The sequence below is a fragment of the Canis lupus genome, chromosome 5, assembly GCF_003254725.2.
Source record: "Canis lupus dingo isolate Sandy chromosome 5, ASM325472v2, whole genome shotgun sequence".
In the NCBI taxonomy this organism is placed as follows: Eukaryota; Metazoa; Chordata; class Mammalia; order Carnivora; family Canidae; genus Canis; species Canis lupus.
The window spans coordinates 64,164,572-64,185,191 of NC_064247.1; the positions used below are offsets into that span (position 1 = coordinate 64,164,572).

At 50.3% G+C, this 20,620-nt stretch overlaps 1 protein-coding gene across 8 annotated transcripts in view; it reads left to right on the forward strand.

The window, feature by feature from the left end:
* Positions 1-14,620: 14,620 nt before the first annotated feature.
* Positions 14,621-20,620, forward strand: part of ANKRD11 (ankyrin repeat domain containing 11) — a 190,509-nt gene continuing 184,509 nt past the window's right edge. For 5 of the 8 annotated variants that reach the window (XM_049110586.1, XM_025427118.3, XM_025427121.3 and 2 more), the window contains exon 1: positions 14,621-14,940. The gene's annotated coding sequence lies outside the window, so the exon portion shown is untranslated. Of the gene's footprint in view, positions 14,941-19,353; positions 20,225-20,620 lie in introns of those variants that run through there. The other 3 variants (XM_025427123.3, XM_049110587.1, XM_025427119.3) reach the window with 2 other exon arrangements.

Consider the following 20,620-nt stretch of genomic DNA (forward strand, 5'->3'; position numbering starts at 1 on the left):
GGTGACTAGGATGGCAGCCTGGAGTCAGTGTGTCGGCGCCCCCGCCCCTCTGCTCCACCTGTGCACCCTTTCCCTGCGGCCTGAGGCCCAGCGCCTGAGGGCTCCGCCTTGACGCTGCTGAAGAGCTGCTGACTGCCAGCCGAAAAGCTCCTTTCCTAGAAAACTGAAAGGTTAGGTGGATGTTCCAGAGTAGGGTTATGGTAACGTTGTATTCCACAAATTCCTACAGGCATCTTAGTAAGAGCTGGTGCCCGGCTCCATAGCAGATACTCTTAAGATTTTAAGAGAGAAAGAGAGAGAGCGCGTGCGCAAGCAAGGCCTGGGTAGGGAGAGAGGGAGCAGCAGACTCCACCCCCACCCCCACCCCCGCCTTAGCGGGAGAGATGGGACTGGATCCCAGGACCCTGGGGTTGTGAAGCGAACCAAGGCAGACGCTTCACCAGGTGCCCCATATCAGGTACCCTTATAGTCACAACTCTGAAGTACTTATTTTTTTAGATTTATTTTTTATTTATTTATTCATGAGAGAGACAGAGACTTAGGCAGAAGGAGAAGCAGGCTCCTTAAGGGGCCCCAATGTGGGACTCCATCCTGGATCACACCCTAAGCTGAAGGCAGACGCTCAACCACTGAGCCAGCCAGGTGTCCCCTCTGAGGTACTTTAATACTTATTTTATGGATGAGGACACAGCCTCAGAAATTAAAAGTAACGCATCGAGGGGCGGCCTGTGTGGCTCAGCGGTTTAGTAACGCATTGAAGGTCGCAGCTAAGAAGTGATGGCACAGAGTCTCTGAGCTGGTCTGACTGGTTTCTGGGCCTGCACCCTCCACCATGATTCCTTTCGTCTTACACAAGTACTGTGATTTGTGTGTCCTTCCTTCCTTTGCTGCAGAAACTGGAAAAGTTTCGGGACATTTTTTACCGTCAGTAACTTGATTACGAGTGTTGAGCTCTTCAGTGGCTGGTGCTTTTGCAGAGGTGGTTACTGGAAGTTGGTTTGCAGAGAGAGTGACCCCTAGGCCCCAGGCTGCCAGTGGCTCACACACCTGGACTCACTGCCTTTCCTCTGTTTCTCCTGTCCTCGTACCATCTTCCTCTTCTCCAGCCCCCCAGCCCCCTCCATACGCTACTGGTTAAGTCGTCCCATTCACTTTGTGCCTTCCAGCTAGAGCTGTCCTGCCCTCACTCTACCCAGACCAGTCCTGTGACTGTGACCAGACTTCTGAGAGCGTGGTTTCTTGCACCTTATCGAAGCTTGTGCAATGTGCCCTGACAGGAAACAGCCTAGCCCCCCATCCTCAGGCCTATGCCCTCATCATCCAGTCCAGAGGATTTGTGATTCAAAGCCTCCTCGAGGAAATGTGAACATGTTTGGGAAGAGTGTAAGATACTATCCTACTAACACTTGAAGTAAAATTGTTACTGTGGTCTGACTTCTTGGCAACAACTCAGAAGCAGTGCAGTGGCAAAGGGCCAGCCTCTGGTGGAAGAACACTGGCTTCTGCCCTCAGCCTGTGACCTTGAGCAAGTTACTGGGTTCCCAAGCCTCAATTTTCTTGACAGTAAAATGGGGTTATAATTATCTGCAAAATGAGGCTAATAGCAGCCTTGAGTTTCCCACGGGGCTGTCATAACAATAACATGCAATAAAAGAACCTGAGAACAGCCCATGAGGCCAGAACTCTTTTCATCCAGGACTTTTCTTCCTGGGATGTCATGGCAAATGAGATTGTGGGAGAAGAGATTATGGATGCATTATTTAGATGCATCTAACAACTGTTCTGGAGCTTGGCTGTGTCCAGGCCCTCAGGTGACTCTGCACCTGCCCTGCTTCAGTCCCCTGGACAATAGGGATCTAGTTTAGGCCTCCAGGTGCCCTGTGACCCAGACCCTAGAAACATCAGGCCTAGGCAGGCTGGTTCACAGGACCTTCCTCAGCCCTCAGCCCTTACCTCAGAGGCGTTCCCCGCCACCACATCCATCCCTGGCAAGATTTCTTCTTTCTCTGAACTCAGTGTACCTCAGGACAGTTCCATGTGGCTTCCCTTAACCATCTGTGGACATCTCCCCATGAACTAAGCAATCCTGAGGAGGTGCATGTGCTCGAGCCTGCGCTATGGGAAGACCCCTGCCCACTCCCACCCCTGGGGTCCTGGCGCTCAGAATCCTGACAAGTCCTCCTTGTCTCTAAAGTAGGAATGACATGCTAGCAGTTGACACAGGAGTTGATCTTTTGGGCCCTTTTTGGTTTTAATGTCTATATTTTCTTTCTTTTTTTAAGATTTTATTTATTTATTAATGAGAGACAGAGAGAGGCAGAGACACAGGCAGAGGGAGAAGCAGGCTCCATGCAGGGAGCCCAATGCGGGACTCGATCCTGGGTATCCAGGATCACACCCTGGGCCAAAGGCAGGCGCTAAACTGCTGAGCCATCCAGGGATCCCCCAGCAACTAAACTTCTAAACTCTTTTCTTTTCTCAAGCACAGTTGCTTCCACACTTAGCCTGTGTTTTGAGGGCCTCAGGTGGCTGTGCCATGTAATTGTGGCTTCCGTAATCCTGCCGGGCAGCTAGCTCATCCTGCTGAGGCCACGTCGCATAGCTTGGAATGACCTGATCCACAATAAGGTAGTTGGCTAATATTAGGACATCTTCTATAAGATATACTCCCTTATAGGACGTCTCAGTAAATTCATTCATTTCTTTGAGTTTGGGTAAATTTTGTTTCTGAACTAGAGATCTTTCTTAGGAAATTATTTCTTCTCATATCACTTGTTAGCTGGCTTTCAGTCATCATATGTACAAGATTTTGTAATCATAGATTTTGTTCTTGAAAGGATAAAAAGTCCATTTCTACTAGCAAAATCCTGTACAGAAATTTGTGTGTGACTAAATGTCTGTATCCTCAGTGTTTCTCAAGACAGCCGTGTGTGAGATTTTTTTTTAAGATTTATTTATTCATGAGACACACACACACATACACACACACACACAGAGGCAGAGACACAGGCAGAGGGAGAAGCAGGCTCCACACAGAAGCCCAATGCGTAGGGGATCCCTGGGTGGCGCAGCAGTTTGGTACCTGCCTTTGGCCCAGGGCGCAATCCTGGAGACTTGGGATCGAATCCCACGTCGGGCTCCCGGTGCATGGAGCCTGCTTCTCCCTCTGCCTGTGTCTCTGCCTCTCTCTCTCTCTCTCTCTCTCTGTGACTATCATAAATTAAAAAAAAAAAAAGGGGATCCCTGGGTGGCGCAGCGGTTTGGCGCCTGCCTTTGGCCCAGGGCGCGATCCTGGAGACTCGGGATCGAATCCCACGTCGGGCTCCCGGTGCATGGAGCCTGCTTCTCCCTCTGCCTGTGTCTCTGCCTCTCTCTCTCTCTCTGTAACTATCATAAATAAATAAAAAAAAAAAAAAAAAAAAAAGCCCGATGTGGAACTCGATCCCAGGACTCCACGATCATGCCCTGGGCAGACGCCAAACCACTGAGCCACCCAGGGATTCCCAATGTGTGTGAGATTTTTGACTGATGTCCAGGGGGCATCCCGAAAGGGCAGGGGCTGCTTCTCTACATATTAACTCCCATAGCTCTGGAGAGCACATATCAAGTTCATTCATTTAATCTGTTCTGTTGATAGTATCAGCTATCTGTTGATATGGAGCAAATGACCCTAACACTTGGCAAGTTAAAACAATATTCATTGTGTCGCGCAGTTTTCTGGATCGGGAATCTGGGTGTGGTTGACCAGGTGGCTCAGGCTCAGTTTTCCTCAGTTCATCAATGGCTGGGGCTGCAGTCTTTTGAAGCTTTCCTGGTGCTAGTGGCTGGGTTTCCAAGGTGATGCCTTCGCATGGCTATTGGTGGGAGATGTCAGCTCCTCACCACATGGAGTCTCAATGGGGTTTCTCAGGTGACATGGTACCTTTTGGCAGAAACAGCTCAAGAGTGTGGATACCAGGGGGCAAGGGTCATTGAGGGTTTCCTTGGAGGCTACTGACCACAGTGATGATTATGGAAGATGTCAGTTGTTCACATCTGCTTAGCAAAACCCAACCCTTGGATCCTGACTCCCCCTGGCCACATGACCCCAGACGTTCCTAGTGCTGCATTCATCCCAAAATTAATTGGTTCAGAAACAGAGTCAGCCTATGAGGTCCTTCCTTAGAGCTTCTATTTGAAGGTGAAGAAGGGACTCTGCCCCAGGCTGCGCCCTGCACGGGATGGCTGGTGGGGACCCCAGCCTCTGATCGCTGCCCCATGCCAGGGTACCCTGGGAGGAGGAGCTGGACTTCTCGCCTGTCCTGCATCCCCTCTTGCATCCCCTCTTCCCACTGCCCTCAAAGAGTTTCTCTCCCAAGAAGAAACTCTATTTCTCTTTCTCTATCCAACTCCGTTGTGTCTCTGGAGTCTTCTGTGGGTCTACACAGCAGCCTCTCCGATTGTCTCTCTATCTCTCTTTTATTGTGCTTTCTGATATCTCTCCACATCTCAGTTTCTGTCTCTGGGCTTTCTCAGTATCTCTGTGCCATTTCCACTTTGACATCCCCACACCAGGGCCTGTCAGGCCACCACACACCACACTGCTGGACTCTGGGTAAAAAAAAAAAGAAGAAGAAGAAGAAGGAGGAGGAGGAGGAGGAAGAGGAGGAGGAAGAAGAGGAGGAAGAAGAAGAGGAGGAGGAAGAAGAAAAGAAGAAGAAGAAAAGGAGAAGGAGAAGAAGAAGAAGAAAGAAGAAAGAAGAAAGAAGAAGAAGAGGGATCCCTGGGTGGCGCAGCGGTTTGGTGCCTGCCTTTGGCCCAGGGCGCGATCCTGGAGACCCGGGATCGAATCCCACGTCGGGCTCCCGGTACATGGAGCCTGCTTCTCCCTCTGCCTATGTCTCTGCCTCTCTCTCTCTCTCTCTGTGTGTGACTATCATAAATAAATAAAAATTTTAAAAAAGAGGAAGAAAGAAGAAGAAGGAAGAAGAAGAAAGAAGGGACTCTGCCTTTGGGATCATGGAGTAGAGGTATGGATTGAGTATCCTGTCAGCCCTTTCACACCATGTGGAGAAAGCTGACCATGGTTGGAGAGAAGCTGGCCCACAGATAAAGAAACAAGGGCTGCAGGTGAGGCTTGGGATAAGCCAATTTGTGTCCCTAGTTCCAGTCACAGTAGGTGGGATCCCCCACTTCATTCCTCATTATGAGCCAATCCCTTTCTTTAGATGCAAATGTACATTGGGATTTGGGGCTTTCATTGGTCCAAGTTGGGGTTCACCTGTCCAGGTTCACTAGCTAATGGGGAGTGGTCACTGGCCAGAGCCCTGGGGTTCCTCCTTGACCTTTCACTGTGGGTTCAGAAACCTTGTCTGGTTCAGCTCCCAGAAAAGAGGGACTATGTCTGGATGTTCCTGGAAGTTACTAGCTTGCTATCTCCCTGGCCCCAGGGGTTACTTGTTAGGTGAATGATAAGATGTTCAAAGGAAGAAGGCGTTCACTTTTTGTATGTGGTCCCTCAGACAGGAGTGCCACGTAACCAATAGGATCCTCTGCTTGATTGTTTCTGGGATGTGGCTGTGATCAATCAGCTGTGTCTCCACTCTAATCTACAGCCAGCAATTGTCAGCAGGGTGATTCCATTTCTTGGGGTTGGACAGAGCATGTTGTCCCCCAGAAGGAGGACAGTACGAGGTCTCTGTGCCCTTCTGTCCCCACCAGCTGGTTGGGCCTGGACCCTAGAGGTCTGTGACTTTTACAGCCTTTCAGCAGATCAGGGGTGGACGTGTTCTGTAGAAGTTCCCATGAACTGCACTGAATTTGGACAAGGCACAGCGACAAGCAAATGTTCCCACACACCCCTGCCTCTTCTGCCAGCCTGCCTTTGTTCACTTAGAACTTCCAACTCCCTCTTCTCAGAGATTGCTAGCTCATTCCCGGAGGTTCTGTAACACAGAACAAAAAGAGAAAGGACAAAAACAGGTCAAAGAAAGGATGAGATAAAGAAGGGTGAGGGAAAGACCCCCTCAAAGCTGTTACTGGTCCCAAAGCAAAGATGAAGAAAAGAGGGGAGGAGGGGTGCCTTGGGCAGGTGGGGGTAGTTTCTGGGGGAGGTGGTGAGAGGCCCTCAAAGCAGTTGCAGAAAATGAAAGAACTGGAGAAAAAAGTAGATTTTTATGGGATAAAATGGAATTTCCCTTAAGAGACACTCTGGGTCTTTGGTGCTGAGGACACAGCAGTGAACAAATGGATGCTTGTCCTCAGTGAGCATCCATCCTAGTGAGAAACAAGAGTCAACCAAACCAGCAAAGCACATGGCATGTGAGAAGAGGAAAGCATGAGATGAGATGGTCAGGGCAGACTTCCGGGAGCTAAAGTGGAGGGACCAGCACCCTTGTGGGCAACAGTGTGCGGGGGGGGGGGGCTCCGCCCCTGCTGTGAGGACCCTGCCTCCATGCTCAAGTGGGAGGAGGGTGTAGAGGAGTTTGAGCTGGAGACTGATTGGTCTGTTTTATGAACATCCTTTTGACCAGAAGTGGGGAAGGGGGAGGGCAGGGCTTGTAAGAGCCCAACCAGGAGGATATGCTTGGATGCAGGGGGTGGGGGGGAATGGGATAGACAGGTTGCAGGGAGCTCATTTCTCAGAGGCACAGGAAAGCTTGGGGTGGCCTCATGTTTATCTTGGTGGCCGAATGATCACGGGGTCAGCAGCACATGACTGCCCTTGCTTAGAGAAGGGCCGAGTACTCAACCAGCCCCCCTGTAGGACAAGCCAGCTGGGGTAGCAGCCACCAGGCACAGGTGTGAGAGGAACAGTTTCAGGCAGGGTCTGTTTCACTGTAATTTACAGGCTGATTTGACAGAGGGCAAGGTGACCACTTCTACAAAGAATTTGAACCGGGTCTCACTTCAGCCCCCTTCCCCCACGGATCATTGGATATTACAGACACATACCAGCAGATTGCAGCGAGGCGCCAGACCCTCCCTGTGGTACACTTAGCTGTTTTCCCCAGAGGATCCTGTGTTTCTGGAATTCACAGCCAGCCCTGGTTGGAGGAGGCCTTAGAGCTGGTCAGGTTAAGTTGGAAATTATCTGTAGAGAGGAGGGTGCTTTGGCTTTAAACTTTCCTGAAATCGAAGCATGCAATTTGGGTTTGGCCACATCTCTGTCCCTGCTGTTTTACGCATATTTTGTTTGACAGTTCATTTGTTACTTGGGCCCTAAGGCAATCCTACATGAGGTTACAGTTTCGTAAACAGAATAAACAAAATGAAACAGAGCCCATAGACTATGTTTATGATCCACCTCTGGGCAGAAGGAAGGGACTAAAGCGTTTCTCTGGGAGGTCTGGGGTGTGTGGGCTCGAGGAGCCATGCTTGCTGGACAGTATAGGTGCTATGTGCAGGCCCACTGCGGGGGTGGTGGTGGCGGGGGGTACCTCCAGCATTCAATGCTGAGACACAGGAGCCGCCCAGTAGCATTTCTTTATTTAACTCCTATGACATCTATCCTTTCATTTTCTGAATATTTTAAAGGTGCAAAGCTGAGTTTCAGTGACACAATTTGCTAATTCCTATAATACTGAACATCTCTGCTGTCCCCAGTATGTGTAATCATGTTTTGACAGGTATGTATACCCATAAAGCACCCTCTCCACCCAGAGAGCTGATGAGGGAGAGTGAGTGAGCATTCCCAGGCTGCCTTCTCCAGGAAAGTGCCGAGTGACTGGCATCTGGGTTCCTGTGGCCTGGTCATACCGCAGAGCAAACCTACCTCCAGAAGTCTCTGTTGCTCACCACCAGGCAGGTGCGTAAGTGACCTGCAGGACAGCTCCAGGGGCCATCCGTTAGCTCCCAAGCTGCTAAAAAGCCTGGTGGTTCTCTATCTTGGCTCACTGCTTTTCACCATTTGTCCACACTGTGTGCTACTACTCAATGGGACTACTTCTTTCTCCCTTGTTACCTTGTACACCTTCCTTTTTTAAAAAATATTTTAAAATTTTTATTTATTTATTCATGAGAGAGACACACACACACAGAGAGGCAGAGGGAGAAGCAGGCTCCATGCAGGGAGCCCGACATGGGACTCGATCCAGGGTCTCCTGGGCCGAAGGCAGGCGCTAGACCACTGAGCCATCAGGGCTGCCCACCTTGTACACCTTCCAACGAGTCTAGGGACATGTAACTTAATCTTCCAGACCCCAGTGACTTTTATTGCCTTCTTTTTTTTTTTAAATCAAGGTTTGTATTTATTTATTTATTTATGAGAGAGAGGGAGAGAGAGAGAGAGAGAGAGAGAGGCAGAGGGAAAAGCAGACTCCATGCAGGGAGCCTGACACGGGACTAATCCTAGGTCTCCAGGATCAGGCCCTGGACTTAAGGCAGCGGTAAACCGCTGAGCCACCCGGGCTGCCCTCTTTATTGCCCTCTTGAGAACAGCTACCTCTGTCAACAGCCTGCAGCCATGCCCTCGAAACTGTCAGACTCTTTGCTGACCCCCACAGAGGGTCTTGGGGGACCCCTGGGGCTCCTGGACCACACTTGGTGAATGAACCCATGGTGTCAATCATGGCTATTCTAACATCATTAGAATTATTTTAACAAAGATTTGTGAATTTGGGGCTCCTGGGTGGCTCAATCATTTGAGTAACCAACTCTTGATTTAAACTGTCACAATCACTGGGTCCTCTAATGGAGCCCGGTAGGGCATAGGGCTCCCAGTTTAGTGGAAAGTCAGCTTCAGGACTCTCCCTCTGCCCCTCCACCTGCTCAAGCACACATTCTTTCTCTGAAATAAATATTTAAAAAAAAGATATATATGGGTTTCATTAAATTAAAAAGGGAACATGGGGGCACCTGGCTGACTTAGTTGGCAGTGTGACTCTTGATCTCAGGGTAATAAGTTCGAGTCCCACCTTGGGTATAGAGATTACTGAAAAAAATTTTTTTAAAAGGTTACTCAGATTAGTTTTTTTTTTTAAAGATTTTATTTATTCATAGACACACAGAGAGAGAGGCAGAGACACAGGCAGAGGGAGAAGTAGGCTTCATGCAGAGAGCCCGATGTGGGACTTGATCCTGGGTCTCCAGGATCACACCCCAGGCTGCAGGCGGCGCCAAACTGCTGCACCACCGGGGCTGCCCTCAGATTAGTTTCAAGATTATCCTTTGTGAGTACCTTTTCAGCTAAAGACATCTTGAAGTCTCTGGGGACGACTTGGGGAATTTGTTAGGAAATCTTCACTGGATTCAGCATTAGTGAAAGGTTCTGAATGGACTATCGTGGTTACTCCCAGTGCTGGCACAGGCCAGAGGGCTGTTGTCCCAGGAAAGCTCAACTGTATTCCCAGGGGCTAGTTTCTAGGGATTTCCAAGGGCAAAGTCTCTATGGTAGTAAATCTGTGATTCCCTTCATAAACTGAGAGGGGCTGCAGATGGGTGTAGTGTCATTTACTGACCATGGCCACACACCAAAGCTTCTGGAATGTCATATGCCAGCTGCAGAACCACAGGACCATCTTTGAAATCCTGTCTGGGCCATGAAAGTGTTTCAGAGATTTGTGTTCTGTCCCTGCTGTGACACTGTCCAGAACACAGCAGGGACCCCAGCATTTGTTGAATGAGTACACAATCCACCTCCCAGCTGAGTAAGCTCCTTGCTTTCTGCAAGCTGACATTCATTACATAAAACACATTATGCAATATTATGACACCCTCACTAGGAAAAAGTCTTAGGAAGACTTATTTTTTACTCTCAACCTTTCTAGTTGGATTTGTGAGAAACTGATTGAAGAAAAGAATAGCTCATATATTTAGATTTTAAAATTACATAAAAATTGGTAGACTAGGGGCACCTGGGTGGCTCAGTTGAGTGACTGATGCTTGGTTTCTGCTCAGGTCATGACCTCATGGGCAGTGGGCTCCAAACTCAGTGGGGAGTCTGTCTACCTGGGGATTCTTTCTTCTGTCCCTCCCCTCACTTGCATGAGGGTACACATGATTTTTTTTATTATCATTTTTAAAGATTTTATTTATTCATGAGAGACACACAGAGAGAGGCAGAGACACAGGTAGAGGGAGAAGCAGGCTCTGGGCAGTGAGCCTGATGCTGAACTCAAACCCAGAACCCTAGTATCACCACCTGAGCTGAAGGCAGAAGCTCAACCACTGTGCCACCTAGGCGCCCCACATGCATGCTTTCTTAAAAACAAAACAACAACAACAACAACAACAACAAAAAAGAAAAAATCTTTAAAATAAAAGGAAACAAAACAAAACGACCTGGTAGACTATAAAAAGGTTAGGTATACAGTTAAATATTATGGGGTAGTTTTGGTGGTTCTGAGGTCAGGGGTCCAAGGAACATCTGAATCTTGCCTCCTTCCCTTGAGGTTTGGGAGAGCAGTGCATCACAAAGCTATGGTAACTGGAAAGCATGTCATGATTTATTGTAAAGCTGGCTGGGGTTCCAAATTCTAATGCTAAGAATGCTGGCCAGCTGGGGTTGACCACGGGCTGGGGGTGGGCTGGCTGGGCCTAAACCCGGATGAGTTATTTCCCCATCATAATGAGGAAAGAGACAGAGGGAAGGTGTCAGAATGTGGCCCTGCTCTGGCCACTTCTGCACTTGTATAGAAAAGGAAGTAGAAAGCAAACAAGGTGGCTGGGCTGACTCTCTTCTAGCAGTGACCTTTGGCAATTCTGTAAGGTAGAGAAGGGCCCCACCGGTGCCCCATCACTCTCCCAGGCCATAGCAGAAGGGTGGTGTCCAGGGGAGGGGGGAGAGTCATGTCGAGTACCTTGGGCTGGGAGCAAAACATAGGACACAGTATTTCTTCTCTGGGAGGGCATCAAGAATCACCTGGGCACTAGAGTTTTCCAGAGCCACATATGATGGCTCATTTTTTTTGACGGTTTATGTTTTTTTTTTTTTTTTTTTGGTATTTTATTGAATTCTGCATGATGGTTTATGTTTTTTTTTTTTTTTTTTTTAAATAAAGAGTTGGGTGCTTAACACACTAAGCCACCCAGGTGCCCCTCCCTCCACAATTTTTTTTTTTTTTAAATTTATGATAGTCACAGAGAGAGAGAGAGGCGCAGGGACACAGGCAGAGGGAGAAGCAGGCTCCATGCACCGGGAGCCTGACGTGGGATTCGATCCCGGGTCTCCAGGATCACGCCCTGGGCCAAAGGCAGGCGCCAAACCGCTGCGCCACCCAGGGATCCCTGATGGTTTATGTTTAATCAACAATTAGCTTCTTTTGATTTTAGGGGAACAGAGACATACTGCGATGTAACTGCTTTTGGCAGGAACTGGGTTTCCTGCATCAGAATCTCCTGGTGGTCCAGGTAACTGCGCTAAAACAAACAGGCTTCCCTGGGAAGCCCTGCAGAACTCCCTGTGGGAATCAAGAGGAGGAGTCTATGGATCTGATGTGCTTTGTTTGGCCACATGTTTGACAAATGGTTTTTATCGAAATGTCCCGTAAAAATTTAATTCCTAGTTTCCAGGGGAATACTGGAAGGTGTGGCCCTGCTGGCTGTTTGGCTGCCTGGCTCAGGCCACCCAGCCCCTGCTTTCCTAGTCTGCCATCTTTACCACATCCCCAGCCCCCTTCCTGTGTCTCTCTTCTCGGCAACTATTGCTACAGCTTCTCACTTGGCCTCTTGTCATGGTCTCACCCTCCATGCTGTTTTTTTTTTTTTTTTTTTAAGATTTATTTATTTATTCATGAGAGACACAGAGAGAGAGGCAGACACACAGGCCGAGGGAGAAGCAGGCTCCCTGCCAGGAGCCCGATGTGGGACTCGATCCTGGGACTCCAGGATCATGCCCTTGGCCAAAGGCAGGCGCTAAAACGCTGAGCCACCCAGGGATTCCCCCGTGCTGCTCTAAAATAGGATGTTGCTCCTGTGCCTCCTGATGGAAGCCCTGCACTGGCAGGTGTCGCCTGCAGGCTAAACATCCTGTGTGCATGGGAGGCCCCACCTGCCCCAGTGATCTTTCCACGCTCTGTTGTGACCTGCTTGCCCCCACCTACCTGTCATCCACACTGAGGCCCAAGCATCTTGGACCTAACCGTACGAAACTGAACTCTCAGTATGTGAGCCCAAATGTCTACCTCCATTGGAGTCCTTCAGGCCAGTGCCTACTTCATCCTGGACCCTTCTCTTTCTCTTAGAGCCCACAGAATCTTGCCAACTCTATCTTCAAAACACGCCTCAGACCCAACTGTCTCACGATTGTGGATTGCACTGCTCCTTCACACCGCCCTCTCTGTGCTCTTGTCATCTCCACAGCAAGCCTTCGATGGGAGGCCAGGTCGTGCATGGTTCATCTTCCCGCGACAGTCTGGTGGCTTGCCTTTTCATTCAGTTGGGTGAGATCCCAACTCCACTTCAGGACCTCTGCTCAGGCACGTCCTTTATCTCATTTGCTTGGACTCTGCTCTCTGCTTGTAGGGCTCCTTCCCATCCCATCTGGGGTGCTCTTCCCCAAATCATGCCTTGCTTCTTCACTCCGTGGTTCTCTTCAAAAGTCATTATATCTGAGTTCTTCACCAATTAACTTAAACAGCACCTCCTCCTCTGCCACCATCACCCCATATATAATATAGTTCTTCAAACGGTGGAACTTAAGAGCCTTAGGTATGTGTGTTGAATGCTGGCTCTTGAGCCACCACACCTCTCTTTACCTTAATGACACCAGTTAGGTTGCCCCTTTGTCCAGGACTCAGCATGCAGCTGCGGCATCATTTAAAATTTTCTAGCAGGGGGGCACCTGGGTGGCTCTGCTGGTGAGGTCAGTGAAGCATGTGCCTTCAGCTCAGGTCATGATCTCAGGGTCCTGGGATGGAGCCCGGCGGCTGATGGGGTCAGCTCCCTGCTCAGCAGGGAGTCTATTTCTTCCTCTGCCCCCACCCCCTCCCTACCTCGTGCATGCTCTCTCTCAAACTACATAAAATCTTGAAAAAACCTTCCTTGTAGCAATGATTACAAAGAGATATAATTAATTCCCACACTATATTTAATGCCATTATCCAAACGACTATCCACATGTAATAAATACAAAAAGTACTCATGAGATATCCTATGTTCTCTTCTTCTTCATGCTAAGTCTTTGAAATCTGGTGTGTATTTTGGGGTGCCGGGGTGGCTCAGTGGGCAAGCGTCTGCCTTCGGCTGAGGTCAGGATCTCGGGCTCTTTGCTCTGGGGCATCTGCTTTTCCCTCTGCACATCCCCCTGCTCGCTCTCTCTCCGATGCATAGGTAAAATGTTTTTTTTTTTTTAATTTTTAATTTATTTATGATAGTCACAGAGAGAGAGAGAGAGAGAGGCAGAGACACAGGCAGAGAGAGAAGCAGGCTCCATGCACCGGGAGCCCGACGTGGGATTCAATCCCGGGTCTCCAGGATCGCGCCCTGGGCCAAAGGCAGGCGCTAAACCGCTGCGCCACCCAGGAATCCCTGAATAGGTAAAATGTTAAAGGAAAAAAGGAACCTGGGACGCCTGGGTGGCTTAGCGGTTGGCAGGCCGTGATCCCGCATGGATTCCTGCATCGGGCTCCCTACAGGGAGCTTGCTTTTCCCTCTGCCTGTGACTCTGCCTCTCTCTGTGTGTCTCTTATGAATACATAAATAAAATCTTAAAAAAAAAAAAAGGAAAGAAAAAAGGAACCTGGCGTGTATTTTATACTCACAGCACCTGTCATTTCGGACTAGCCACATCTCTGGTGCTTCCTGTGTGGCCATAAGCTATCCTGGGCAGCAGACCTAGAATATTCTCCCACGACTTACTCGCCTCTTCCTCAAGCCACCTCCCCGGGCCCCCCCTGGTCCTCGGATCCCGCCCGAGCTCCGCCAACCCGGGCCTTGTCCCCGGCGACACTTCCCCTCTCCCTGCACTTCTTTCCCCGCTGCAGTTCTCACTTGCAGCTGTTTTTGTTACACGGCTTCGTTTTCACCTCGTCCGACTGTTTCCCAGGCAAATTCCCTGTAGGGAGGATGTGACCGGCGAAGGTCAGTGGCTCTCAACCCTTCCCACGGAGGAGCGTGGTCACACTACGTGCTGACCCCTGACTCTCCCGTGCAGGTTGACACGAGCGTGGGGTCGCCAGCCTGCATTTTACCCACTTTGCAGGCCACTCTCCCGAGGAGGTGCCCGGCTCACCCAGGGAGCCACAGCCACTCGCGTCCCCCGGGGACGCGGCTCGGGGACCGTGCATGAGCGCCGCGGCCGCCCTCGGGACACCTCGTCTTCCCGCTCGGTGGATGCCAGACCCCGTCTTTCGGCCGTCCCCCTCGTCGCTTCCGGCATTTGGAGAGACCAATCGTCGCCTCCGAGAACAAAAGGCCCTCCCTCCCCTCGGCGCCAGCAGCCAATCCAGCTGCTCGTTGCCCCAGCGTGCCTTGCGCCCGGGACGCACGACCTTGACCAATCCGTCCCCGGACGTCCTCCTGGCCCCGCCCCCGGCCTGTCACCGCCGCGGCCCCTCTTGCCACCGCCCCTTCACCCCCGCCGGCGCACTTCCTCCCCGACGCCGTGACGTGCGCAGCCCTGTGCCCGGCCGCAGCGGGCCAATGGCGGAGGCGGATACGGCGGGCCAATGGGCGGCGGCGTCTCATGCGGCCGGCGCCCGCCGCAGCCGCCGCCGGGTCCCGGAGCCAGAGGCCGCGGAGCCGGAGCGCGATGGAGCGAGGGCCCCAGGCGGGGAGGCGCCGCCGCCGAGCGCGCGGCCCGACGTCCCTTCAGTGAGCGCCCGCGCCGCCGCGGCGCCGCCCGAGCCTGGCCGCGCCCGAGGGGCGGGCTCGCCTCCCGCCGGCCTCGCCGCTTCGCCGGCGCTCGGAGCCCGCCGCCGCCGCCTTCCCGCTCGGGCCGGGAGACGGGCCGGGGCTGCATGGCCTCGCCCGCGCGCCGCCGCTGAGCCCGCGGAGCCCGCGGAGCAGTGCAGCCGGGAGCCGGTGAGAGCCGCCGCGGGCCGGGCCGGGGGTCGGGGCGGGCGCGGGGGCACGGGGCCGCCGTGCGGCCTGCAGGCCTCCCCTCCGGGCGGAGCAGCGCGACGGGCGCCGGCGGGCCCGGGGGCCTGAGGGGCCGACCTGGGGCTCCGGGGGGTCCGGGCCGCCGTGAGCGGCTGACGCGGGCTCCGGGGGCTCCTGGGGCGCCTGGGCCGCCTGGGCCGCCGTGAGGGCCCGACTGGCGGTTTCGGGCTGGCCTGGGGGGCCCGGGTGGCCGCGAGGGGGGCTCCCGGGGCTCCTGGGGGGCTCGGGGCCGCCGCGAGGGTCTCCCGATGGGCCGGGGGGCCCGGGGGCGGCCGCGAGGGGCTCCGGGTGGGGCTCCGGGTGGGGCTGGGCGCCGGGGGCCGCCGCGAGGGGACAGACGGGGGTCTCCGGGCGGGGCGGGGGGCCCGGCGGCCGTGCAGCGCGCCGGGGGGGCCGGGGCGGCCCGGGGCTGCCGCGAGGGCTGGAGGCTGCGCTCGGGGGGCGGGGGCCCCGGGCGCCTGGGGTGCGGGTGCGCCGACCTCTGACCCGGGGCGGGGGCCTCCGCGCTGTGGGTTGTAGTTGTTATTCCCAGCGTCCCTATTATTATCACTGTTTTGAAACGGGAGCAGGCGGCTCTCGGGCTCCGAGCCGGAGGGGGCGGGCGAGCCCGAGTCGTGAAGGGAGAGTGGGGGCGCCGGGGGTGCAGGCGGCGCGCGTGGGCCCGCGGAGGGGCAGGAATGCGGGGCAGCGGCGCGGGGGTGTCGTCTCGGGGGGAGGGGAGGCGGGACCGGGGGGCGGGTGGGAGGGAAGCGGTGGCGGTGGCGGCTGCAACAGCAGTCCTTGGCCTCAAGGAACAATGTGAGACGTTGCCTGAAATGTTAATTTCCGTTCCTCATTTCATCATCCCCTGGCAGGGCGGTAGCTGTGAGTGCGAGTGCGAGTGTGTGTGCGTGCGTGTGTGTGTGTGTGTGTGTGGTTGGCCTTGCCACATGGATTCAGTCCCCTCTCAAAGAGGGATTGTGCTGTTGAATCTCTTGTCTTGGCTGTGCGGGGAGGTGGACGGGCCCTCGTTTTTCTTGAGGTCTGCTCTTTTCCTGGTGCCCCAACCAGGTTTTCTGCTTTTGTTGTTCTTTTGGAGAGCTCGTCTTGTCTCCCGGCTCCCAGGGTTTTTTTGGAAGGGACTTTGGAAGACGAAGCTGGCCCAGGAGGACCCTGTTCTTTGAAAACCAGTTAGTATGCAGTATGCCCGGATTTCGTGATTTCCACAGGTTATAGGAGGTTTTATATCCCATTCCAAGAACGGGATGGTTTTGCAGATTTCCCGGTAGAAAAATGAAATTCCGGGCTTTCTTGTAAGGTGAGAGTTTCTAAAGCGATTTGAGTAATACACTTAACATTCCATTTCAACCTAGGAGTGAAAGTGTGCACAGTTGTAGAATGGGAAAACTTAGAATATTTTGGTACCTATGGAGGATTGATGAGAGGCATTCAGCAAAAACGATGTAACATGATACTGCTGGTGGAAAAAGTGCCATTGACACAGTTGCTATTTTTGGTTTGTGCAAACCCAGTCAATGGCATAACTTGAATAGTTCTAAATCAGAGACCCTGAGACGATGTATTTGATGCCTTTGGGACCTTGATTTCTCTTACTAAATGTTGCTGTCTGGGAAGACTTGTTCTGTTTTATGTCTTTTGAGACTGATTGCACAAGTGCTGTGATACTACTTTGAAACTGTAGTTAAAAAAAGAAAAAGGAAAAACATCTTGCTCAACTTTGATTGTGACCCTTGAATTGGATCCCTATGGTGGTGTTTCCTCCCCCACCCTCCATTCAGCTGCTGGTCTCTCTGTAGTTTTGTGTTGAGGAGCCGGATCTCCTGTGATAGGCTGGCCCTCCTGAATGGGATGGGAGGAAACAAAGACCAAGGAACTATGACATTTTTCTGTCCTTTGTGCGTGTCTCTCAGCTGCCCCCAAATATTGCTGAATTTGATCTAAATCTGAAACGTTGAGAGGTTTTTAAATTCTAAATATATTTTTTAATGGCGAAAGAATATCGAGAAGTTTTACCAGAAGTTTGTTTTTAAAGATGTCACATAGTCTTGAGTTCATTTGCAGCTCTCACTTTGTGTCTGCTTTCTTACTTGTGTTGCCCTGTCAGATGTTCTTCTCTAGACCCTCTGTGGACTAGCCATGCTAATCACATTGCCCTGGCAGTGCCTTTCATCTCTCTAAACCAGATGGGCTGCTTATGACTAGTGGCTGTCATGTTAGCTGTAATTACAATGTGGATACTGTGACAAGTAGAACTTTCCACACATTGAGTTAAATTTGTATTGGAGAATATTTTTCAAGCACCTTTGTATGCCTTGGTTTTTTAAGTATATTTGATGTAGTAGGGTTATGTTTTATCTAATATAACAGGGGCGTTATTTTACATATGGGCAATGAGCCCATTATCAATTAAATAACATAATTAGACAGTGTCAGTAAATGCTGGTTCAGAGCATAATCTGCATTTGTTGCCAAAATAAGTGTTTTGATCTGTCCATTACCTCGTGTAAGTCCCTTCATCCCTCACGTGGTAAGTGTAATGGATGAGCTTTCTTTAATAGCAAGATATTTGTTAGTTAATAGGTGAAAATGAGGATGCATTGCTTGTCTGATTGCATGCTGTGTCAGTTTATTACTGCTGTTTAGTCCGTGCTCTGTGGGGGTTGAGCTTGGCCTGCTTGATAAACTTCCTAAAAAAGATTGAACTCAAATGCTAAAAGTTTTTGTCTTAAAAATTTTCAGTATGTGTTTTCTTGATTGTATTTCAAATGAAATTTTTGTGCATTTCACCTTTTCCAGTTTTATCTTAAAGCTATATGAAAGAGAGAGTATTAATCCTCAGCTCCTGGAACTCAGACATTTAGAAATAATCAGCACAGAAGGCCTAAAAGGCTTAGGAAATGATTCACTTTAAAGACAACTTTGTTAATTCTAATGAAGACGTTTCTGTTATGAAGTGGCTCCTTTTCTGTTGGATGGATCTTATTCTTGGTATCTTTTGAGCTAAGTCAGACAGAGCTGTGTTTCCATGTCTGTTTTTGTTATCCTTCTGTGCTTAACTCTGCTCTGCTCCTCCTCCACAGTTAATACTTTTTAAAAATAGTGTTTTATATATGTACCAGAACTACAGATGTTATTTTTATGGTAAGGTCCTAACCCTGGTTGTATGGTCCCTCCCCTGCCAAACCACCTCTGTGATCCACTGCCACTCTATAAACTCCTGATGTTCTGGGTACATTGGCCTACCATTTCCTAGATTGGGACATGGGTGGGCCTTATTCTCCTACGACCTCGACACATGCTGATCCTCTGGACCAGGGTCCTGCTGTGTGTCCATCATTGGTGCCTCTGCAGATCCTCCCCTCTCCAAATCTACAAGGCAATTCCCACTTAGCCTTTGGGTCTTAGTTAAATAATGCTTTCTCTTAACCTTCTTAATCATCATTTCCAAGGAATGTGCCATCCCACCTTGTTAAAGCCACATAGAACTTATAACAAGATTGATCAAATGGGTAACACTTGGTTTTCATCTGTCCCTGTGAAAGAAGGGACTGGATGCTTAATGAAAATAGGGATGGGGCAGCCCCGGTGGCTCAGCGGTTTAGTGCCGACTTCAGCCCAGGGCATGATCCTGGAGACCCGGGATCGACTCCCACATCAGGCTTCCTGCATGGACCCTGTTTCTCCCTCTGCCTGTGTATCTGCCATTCTCTCTCTCTCTCTCTCTCTCTCTCTTTGTATGTCTCATGAATAAATATATAAAATCTTAAAAAAAAAAAAAAAAAGGATGGTCTGTGATCACTTAGGGGGCCAGTCTAGGGTATGACAGTAGTCATAGAATTGGCTCCAGAAATATCTGTTGAATTGTTTAAAGACTGTCTTTGGAAGTGTTTCAGTGATTTTGAAAGGATACACTTGGGATCATGAACTTTGATTTATTTGATTGACTAGGAATGATGCTAGGTGATGATTTCAGCCACATTCCCATTTGTCCTCAAAGTAAGGTTTCCTTTATAATCTAGGTCAAGGTGTGGGACATGGCTTTTACAGATGGCACAAGAGATAAAGGAAAATAATTAATGGAATAGTTGTCTTTGTGGGAAGAAAAAAAAAAAACCTTCGAAGCACTTTAGTAGGACTGCTGCTTTTGGGGCCAAGATGAAGGCTTACTGAGTGTAGTTTTGCTGCTGCTGTATTTCATTTAGAACTTTAAGCACCTTCTGTCCCCTTGTAACATAAGCAGTGGTTTATTTTTTTATTTTTATTTTTTAAAGATTTTATTTATTTATGATAGACATAGAGAGAGGCAGAGACACAGGCAGAGGGAGAGGCAGGCTCCATGCCAGGAGCCCAATGTGGGACTCGATCCCGGGGCTCCAGGATCGCGCCCTGGGCCAAAGGGAGGTGTTAAACCACTGAGCCACCCAGGGATCCCCTAAGCAGTGGTTTATTATGATAGTGGAGTACTTGGAAAATTTAAGCATTTTATCCTACTTTTTTTTTTTTTTTTATTTGAACCTCCCAAGCTATTGTAATAAAAAAGTTCCTGAGCTTTGAGGCCACAGATTCTGTTCAAATATAAATTCTCCAGAATGGAGGTGGCCTCTTAATATCCCTTGGACCCCAATTTTGTTTTTATTTTTATTTTTAGATTTTATTTATTTATTCATCAGAGAGAGAGAGAGGCAGAGACACAGGCAGAGGGAGAAGCAGGCTCCATGCAGGGAGCCCGATGTGGGACTCGATCCCGGGTCTCCAGGATCACACCCTGGGCTGAAGGCAGTGCTAAACCGCTGAGCCACCTGGGCTGCCCTGACCCCAATTTTAGAATTTAAAAATATTTCATTAATTTTGTTTTAGAGATTTTATTTATTTGTGATAGACACACAGAGAGAGAAAGGCAGAGGCACAAGCAGAAAGAGAAGCAGGCCCCATGCAGGAAACCCAATGTGGGACTCAATCCCAGGACTCTAGGATAACCCCTGGGCCGAAGGCAGACACTCTACTGCTGAACCACCCAGGGGTCCCTATTTATTTTATTTTGAGAGAGAATGAGAGATGGACAAGTGGGGGAAGAGGTTGAGAGAAAGGGAGAGAATCTCAAGCCGACTCCCTGCTGAACCCAGAGCCAGAAGAGGGGCTGGATCCCACTTTCCTGAGTTCATGACCTGAGCCCAGATCAAGAGTCGGCTGCCTTATGAAGAAAAAGGTAATCTCTCTGGAGGGAAATACACCAGAATGGAGTTGTGTGTTATTTTCCCCTGCTTATGTCTTGTAATGTTATGTAATTGGCAGAAAGGTTGCCTTTTTTTTTTTTTTTTGTAAGATTTTATTCATTTATTCATGAAAGAGAAAGGCAGAGACATAGAGGGAGAAGCAGATTCCCTGTGGGGAGCCTGATGTGGGACTTGATTCCAGAACCCCAGGATCATGACCTGAGCCAAAGGCAGACGCTCAACCACTGAGCCACCCAGGTGCCCCAGAAAGGTTGATTTTGAAAAGACTAATTATGGGTATAATTGAGTGATAGACACTTGAGTTTTTGGTTTGGATAGCTGCTGAATTTGTGTGGTTTTAACGTTTTAGGCAGTAAGGGGTAAGGGGA